The following is an 8116-nucleotide window of genomic DNA, read 5'->3' on the forward strand; positions in this document are numbered from 1 at the left end:
TGCTAAAATCACAGCATAGCAAAACATTTGTAAACATGTGCCATTTTTGAATATGGCGGCCACATTGGATTTTTGGACAAAATTCAACATGCCCCAAGTTTTAATCTGTTCCAATAGGGGTTCTGACCATGAATCCATGGAGAACACTTTGACCAAAAAATAGGCCTAATCTTTCCAGCATATGACCTGTCTTACATGAATGAGTCTGTCCAAACATCTGGTGCTCTAATTGTAGGTTAACTTGGCATTAGGGCTATTCACATTCCACTTCCTATCCAACTACTTTTTTTTCAGTATGGGGACACAAGCTTCTTAAAACCATCACTGTGAAGCTAAAAGTCGCTTATTTAAAAGTTCAACTTCGGAATCCTTATAATGCAGCAGTTATCTGCAAGCAAGATCTCCTTTTTTTGTTTGTGTTCTATTTCAACTACCATAACACAGATCTATGCATAACAGTGTTTTTCCCTGTCTTTCCACTATGTTTATGAGACACGTTCACTCACCACACAAATGTTTATTTAACCTTACAGCCATGTAAATGACCAGATCTCAATTTGTATAAATGCAAAGTCTAAACAAAAATTTGCCTGTACCTTTGCATGCCTTATGCCCAAATGACAAGATTACTGACATTTTTCCTGTGGAATACTGTGTCCTATTGATCTATCCATATCCAGAATATGTTTAGTGCCAACATATGTCAAACAAATTTAGACCAATGACAATAACAACCATAATGACATGACAAGTCCTTATAACAACAATAACCATGAACATTACAAACCATGACTCTGTAAAAAGAGCCAATTAATTAGATGCAGGGTAAAATGACGAGTTTTTAAAATATTCTCTGAAAATCCAAAAACTATCGCTAGAATGGAGAACACTAACGATAAGCTGTGTACAGTTTCAAGATTTGCAAGAGGCCACAGCCTATTTACTAGTTTGTTTAGACCTTAATTCTGTGCTCAAGGAATATATTCACTCATTATCCTCATAGTGTGTCTTGGCAAGGCCATGTATTCACGTCCCATGACCTCACCACAGGTGTGTTTCATGGATGAGAACTTGAAGACGTCTGGCTAAATTGCTTTTAAATCCGCTTAGTGACCATGCTGCGCAAATTTGTTCAAACTGCTGCATTGCAGTTAACCCTGCTAAAGTCTTATCACAACATAGTAGGCTACATTGAAGAGACTAAACTAAGTTAAGTTATGCAATCAAGCAGTATCTCAAAGCTAACGTTAGAATACTGTTTGGATGTCGAATTTAGCATGCTTAGCCTACTTACAGCTGCTTGTCAATTTCATTGAAGGGCTCATTTTATTGACTCTGACACTGAATGTTTGCAAAATCCCGATGTAAAAGTGTTTTCCAAAATTCAAAAGTGCTTGTCCCAAGGAGAAGTACGAACCTTTATTTTAACTATGTAGAAAAATGTTGAATTGCATCCACACATCAGCAGCCTTTTAACTGTGTTACAATTGCAAGGGTTCCCTCACGAACATCTTAAAGTGACAGGCACTCAATTAGACCTATACACTACCAAGACAATCTTAATACCCCCCTTGTTGTCTAAGTTAGCTACCGGCACAAATCGACTCCAATTCTGTGGGAAACACTGTTCCTTGATAATAAATTGATAGAATAGTAGGTGACTGCTCATTCTTCTGTTGTCAGTTTTTACAGAGGATTTACACTGTATTTTTTTACTGGAAAGGCGACTGTGCTTGCCTAGTTAAAACAGCTCATGTGCAGTGTGCATGTTTGAGGGTTGCTGAAGAGTGCTATGGAGATTGCATTATTTGCAAAAAAATAGACAAGATTTCCTTTATAGTGCAACAAAAATAAGCATTCTGCAGTGCATCATTACTGCATATGATGCTGAAAGGGTTATTTGTAAAGTGGAAATAAGTCATCCTCACTCAAGTGCTGTCTAGCAATGTGGAATGTCCAGTAGTGATCACTGCAAAAACTGCTCATTCAACACTGGTAATAGATGCTCAAGATCTAGTTATGTCTTTAGGGCACCCATCTGACTGCAGCACATTTAAGAAGTATGCAGGAAACTTTTGTATTGTTATTTGGTATTTGTTATGTGGTAGCAAATGATGTTGACTATGAAAGAAATAGACCTAATGTACTGTAGGAATGCACACATATACTGCAACAGATTCGCTCAGGCCAATCCAAACTTTTCTCATCTGTTGTTCCTCGTTGGTGGAACACACTGCCAGTTCCTACAAAGGCAGGGTTATTCCTCTCCATTCTCAAAAAACTCCTGAGGACCCAGCTCTTTAGAGAACATATCTTCTTATAGCACCACTTACAACGAGTCTTGCTGATCCTAACACTTACCACCCGTCTTGAACTGACACTTAAATGTTTAAAAACAGCACTCACTGATGCACTTATTCTTACTGTACTCTACCGTTTTTAAATTGTCCTAAAATTGTTGAGAGAATTGCTTTAAAACTTAACTGTTACCATGTTGTTAGTCGCTTTGGTTAAAAATGTGTCAGCCAAATGTAATGTAATGTAATAATGGTGTAGGCCTGTCTGATTAAGACCCAAAGAGTGGTTGAAACGTACTAAATTATGGGAGCAAAGAAGACTATCTTCACTTTTTTCCCTTTGCAACTGTCAAAGAAATCCCATAAACACAGGAAGGCCTAGGGTAGCCTACATCAGATGGCCTAAAGATTAGGCTCTTCTGCATAGCATTAAGTGATTTGCATGCAGTAATTTGAACACTGACCTTGATCTAGCCTACTTTGGCTATTTAAAGGTAATTTATTGCCAAAACATCACACAATATAAATGAGCTATAACAAACAATAAAGGACTTAATCACACACAAACTACAAAAATAATTATGTAGGAAGTTTAGAAGTTTGAAACCCAGAATTGACCAAAAGTGCACCAAATTCAACACAAATGACTCAATACACTTGGAGGTCTTTTCCAGATATTTTAGGATTTGGATATCGCTTCAGTATCGAGGATCAAGATATTTATGGCAGGTATTGTATCGAAGTCATAATTTTGGTATCGTGACAACACTATGCCAGAGCCACTCCGTTTTCTAGATGTCAAGGATCGGAGGCTCTACCACCAACAAGTGATGCTGCTCAATGGCATATTAGAAGAGCACATTATCAAGCTCTAGTATGGAGGCAAGCACACATACCAAATCCAGTGTTACTAGAAGTAAAATGTTTTTTACTTGTCGGTTGTTGCTGACGGTAGATGCAGTTCTGCATTAGGCTTATTCCTGCTATCTAAGTTCATATGTACTGTAGGATATATTCTGAGTTGAAGGTTATCTGTGCAATTTGTTATTGTGATGAAATGCATTAAACACCACGAGTGACTCACTATGTTAGCAATTAAAATATTGTTGTGTTTTGATTAGAATTTCCGAGTTTATTACATGTTAACTGTAATCATGTTCCCATTAAATACGTTAATATGGCTTCTTTAATGCTCAAACATGTATTTAGAGAACACTTTTATTTGGTTTTAGTGATTACTTTTGAAATCAACCCAATTTAGGGAAAAATAAGCACAAATAATCGCTATTTTATGTTAAAATGCTGATTATGTGGCTTAGAACTCAGAATTGAGCTTGGTAAACAAAATATTCAGAATCAGCACCCTCAAATTAGGTAAGAAGGGTGGTTTACCAACTTTTCCTCAAATTTGCTGTCAGAAGTTCTCTTCTGTGAAGCTGCTCTCCCTCTATTATCTGTTCACCTTGTTTCTAACTTACGTGTTTTTCTACTATTCTGTTCAATTCTATTTAGTGTGTTAATAATATAGATATTTTCTTTAGGCTATTTGATTTTACTACAAACGGTTCATTTTACCGTTAATTGTATGTTTATTGATGTCATTGTAAGTCACAACATGTCACAAATGTGGCAAATGGCATCAGTTAAGTTTCAATACAGTTAACGTGTGACCGCGCACATCCCTTTTCACCATTTCAGATGGGTGCTGGATCAGAGGAAAGAGTTCAAAAGTAAAAGAGAGTGATCCGCACACCATATAGCTATATATGTTGCACGCATAATAAAAAGCTTCAAAACATCCACTTTTCATACTTACGAGATCCGGGCCTGTTTTCACTTGAGCCATGGCTCATTATTCAAACTACTGTACCTGTAAGAGCCAAGACATTAGAACAGAGAACTTCTTCAGGGGTTCCTAAAAGTTACTGTTGGGGGTCTGCAAAATTATTTGATCCCATTCTGTCCCAGAAAAGAATGACAAATAAACATGTTATATACAGTAAATATATGAACTCTTTGATGAGCTTGGCACTGTATTCATCATTTCAAAAGTATTTGTTACACAGCAATTCAGCACTTCAGGCACAAGTATTTGTTTAATAAGTAACACAATTGCACACAATATGTAATAGGAGTCCCTGTGCTGTGTCTGTATAACCTCTTCACTTGAGGATACGATCAGAATCTGGCTGTACAAACGCACAATCTTTATGGATAGGGATAGAGTCACAGATGTTGCATTATAAAACAAACTAACAGTGTAAGGTAAAAACATTTATGTTTACATACAAGCCTGCGAGCTTTGGTTATTATTCAAATCAGATAGACTGCTTCCCTCTGGCAGAAGAGCCAACTCATTCAGTCGAGCTCTTACAGTTTCACTGCACAGATCAATTACTCAGCAGAAGTTGAAGGCTCTTTTACAGTGACATTCAGTTAGTGAGGTAAGTTTCCCCTATTTTTTTTATTTGAACAATGTCAAGGAGGAGGAATTGAACTGAATTTAGCATGGCATAGAATTGTGCATGGGAGCATTTTAATGTTTTGAGTAGTAGTTACGAATTTAACCCATATAAAGTGGGGTTATATAGTTTCATGACAAGAATAGTAAATCAGATTCATTGACCTGAATGGTCACAAAATCCCTGATTTCAGACTCGTTTCCATCCATACCGGGAGACCTTTTTGAATTTGCCATACAGATTTTATTCACATGGATGGTAATAATTGGATAATTGTGGTGTCAATCGCCATCTTGATGGTCTTTGATACTGGTGAGTACATCGTTACATCATTCACTAGTTCTGTTGGCATGAAACTTGTTTGAGGACTGTAACCCAGAAATGAACAAAAGAAGTTCATGCAGCTCATCAGTTCACACTTTACAAACTGCTGTATGGTCTAGACCAAAGGAAATATATGGCAAAAATGCCAAAAGAAGGGTCTTAGTTCTGACAATGTTGATACACCTTGCATAAATGGTCGATTTAAAAGAAAACAATGTGACATTATTCCCCTGCAATGTCTATTATTTTTTGTATTTAATTTATTTTAGGGGGGCATAGCAAGAAATGTCATTCATCAAAAAGGGATACTTTCAGAAAGGATTCGGATGCTAGCTTTCAGCCAAAGCTAGATTGTAAAGATTTGATGAACTGCATTCGCAAAGAAAAAAACATAACAATTGTAGATGGAGAAATCTCTGGGGTGATTTTCAACTGTTCAGAGTGTACAGGTAAGCTTATTGACTTGTGCATTTAAATGCATGGTTTGGTGTTTGGTGTTTGATGCAGAACGGAAACCTTTCCCAGTTACTTTCCCATTAACCAAGTAATTTACCTTTAACTTTATTCCGAGTGTACCATACATCTACAACTCCACCTCTAGCCTATATGTATGAGATGTTTATGATCTGATATATGATGGGTGGAAATCTGAGCTCCACCTGGCTGAAAATGGTCAAGTGAGCGCTCAATGTGTGTTTACAGTATAAATGTAATACTCTGTCAATGATATTTTCATTTAAAGAATTCTTATGTCACTCTTGTTGACTAAAGTGTATAATCTATGTCATCAGTTTGCTTTGTTGTGTGTATTTGCATATACTGTATATTGATACAGTGTGCAGTAATGTATGTATGTGTTACATAGGTTTTAGATCGGTTAGCTATAGGTATAGCTATAACTAAGCAGTTGCTGAGCCAGGTCATTCAAATTAAGGAACAGGAACTAATAGCACTTGCCTTACTGCTAATTGTACGTATAGAATGAGAGTTTCAAAACATTGAATTGGTTCTGTTAAGGAAGGGAAGATATTGACATATTCACTGTCCTTTAAAGAGACTCCGACAGAGGTTTTAATGCTGAAGGACACATTTGTCATGCACTACTAGTCAAAATCAGTGGATACCTTGATTCTGAAGCAAACATTCCTGTTCTTGTTCTCAAACACACCATGTTTAATAATAATATGGAAAGATGCCGACAGCCAAAATATGATGTTATTGAATTCTTATACTTTCCCCCAGGAGAAAGAAATGAAAAGCTCATTTGTCCTATTTTTGTCTTTGACACACACAATGACAGTGGCACAGCGTTTTTTTAAGCATGGGCGCCGTAAGTGAACAACAAATCTAATTTTTTAGAAGTGAAGATGCAAGTTAGGGCCCTAATTTAAATGACGGGCAAAGTGCAAAGACGGTCAATAAGCAAAGCGTCTTGTACATGATATCAGGTTACCGTGCTTAGGATCTTACTCATGGTATTACATGAGTGATTAGATTTTGCCTCATTATTACATTAAATTCAGATAGTCTTTAGACTTCGCACTTTGCCAACATAAATTAGGGCCCTCATTGTTTATTCTGACTGAATATATGTAGTTGATATTTGTGTCAACAACATTATGTGCGTAGACAAACAAACATGTGCAACAAATCATAATTTCATCTACAGTATACCTCCAGAATTATTGACACCTTTGCTAAAGTTGACTAAAAACAAGTATAAAAACAAATCTTTTGGTGATTTATTGTAATCTCACAATCTCATGGAAACAATAAGGAAAAATCCAATCTTGAAGGGAAGCAAATGTATTCTGAGAAAAAGGAAAATCTTGGCACCCCTGCTTGTAATACCTTCTCAAGCCTCCCTTTCCCAATAAAACAGCTCATAATATTCTCCTATGACACCCCATAAAGTCAAAAAATACAAAGTAAAAGAATTTAATACCATTCGTTTTAACAAAATCTCATTGTTTACAAAAGTACATGTGCATTCTCCTCTTTGACTCACCCCACTCTTTTTCCATGAAGTTTAGATCTAGGGCAATGGCAATGGCAGAAGCTTGATTTTGTGTTCAGTTTTGATCTGGACATTTGTTTTGGTTCATTGACCTGATACATGATCCAATTATGATCCACTTTTAGTGTTAGACTTGGCAAAGATTGACAGATTTCGATTGAAAATGTTCATGTTTCTCTGGGGTTCATGATACCATGCACCTTAATTAGGTTCCCAAGGCCTTTGGGAATAAAAACAGCCCCACAATATCACAGCCCCTCCACCATAATTCTCATTAGGCATGGGGTTCTTTTCAGTATAGCCATTCTTCTATGTACGCCAAACCCCACCTTGCAAAGAGAGCAATTTTCATTTCATCTGACAATAGACCACAATTCCAGACAAAGTCACTGCATTCAGTTATTCCTGCCATTTAATTATACATTTGTAATTAAATAACAAGAAAGGCTTTGGCATGCCCTCTAAATAATCTATTAGCAGTGAGATCATTTTGAAGATTTTTTGGGGGACCTCTCTTTTTCCATCCTCCTATGTGTTGGGGCAATATAACAATGGGTCATTGTATAAGCATGTTTGTCACATTTCCAGTTGATTTGAACCTTTTTATTATTGTTTTAACTGCAAATATGGACATTTTCAACCAAGTACCTAGCCATTCCCTGACTTACAAATGTCAACACTCTTTACAAATGTCAACACACTTTCCTTCTATTTAAATTGAGTATATTCTCTTGTCTTTCCATGTTGAAAAATGACTTGGGGATTTAGCCTCTGTCATTTTATTTTCAGACCTTAGTGAAAAAGAAATCCATGAACTTTCTGAATGTTCACAGACACTAAAATTAACTTAGACAGGTTGAATATAAATAGGAAAACGTTACATGTTGTGCAGGCCTATACGATTTTCTGAGGGTGGCAATAATTGTGGGTGACGTGTTTTTCTTAAAAATATTTATTTCTTAATGAGATTTTCCTTTTTCTCAGAATAAATTTGCTTCCCTTCAAGATTGTTTTTT

The sequence above is a fragment of the Alosa alosa genome, chromosome 8 (genome assembly GCF_017589495.1).
Source record: "Alosa alosa isolate M-15738 ecotype Scorff River chromosome 8, AALO_Geno_1.1, whole genome shotgun sequence".
Classification (NCBI taxonomy): domain Eukaryota; kingdom Metazoa; phylum Chordata; class Actinopteri; order Clupeiformes; family Clupeidae; genus Alosa; species Alosa alosa.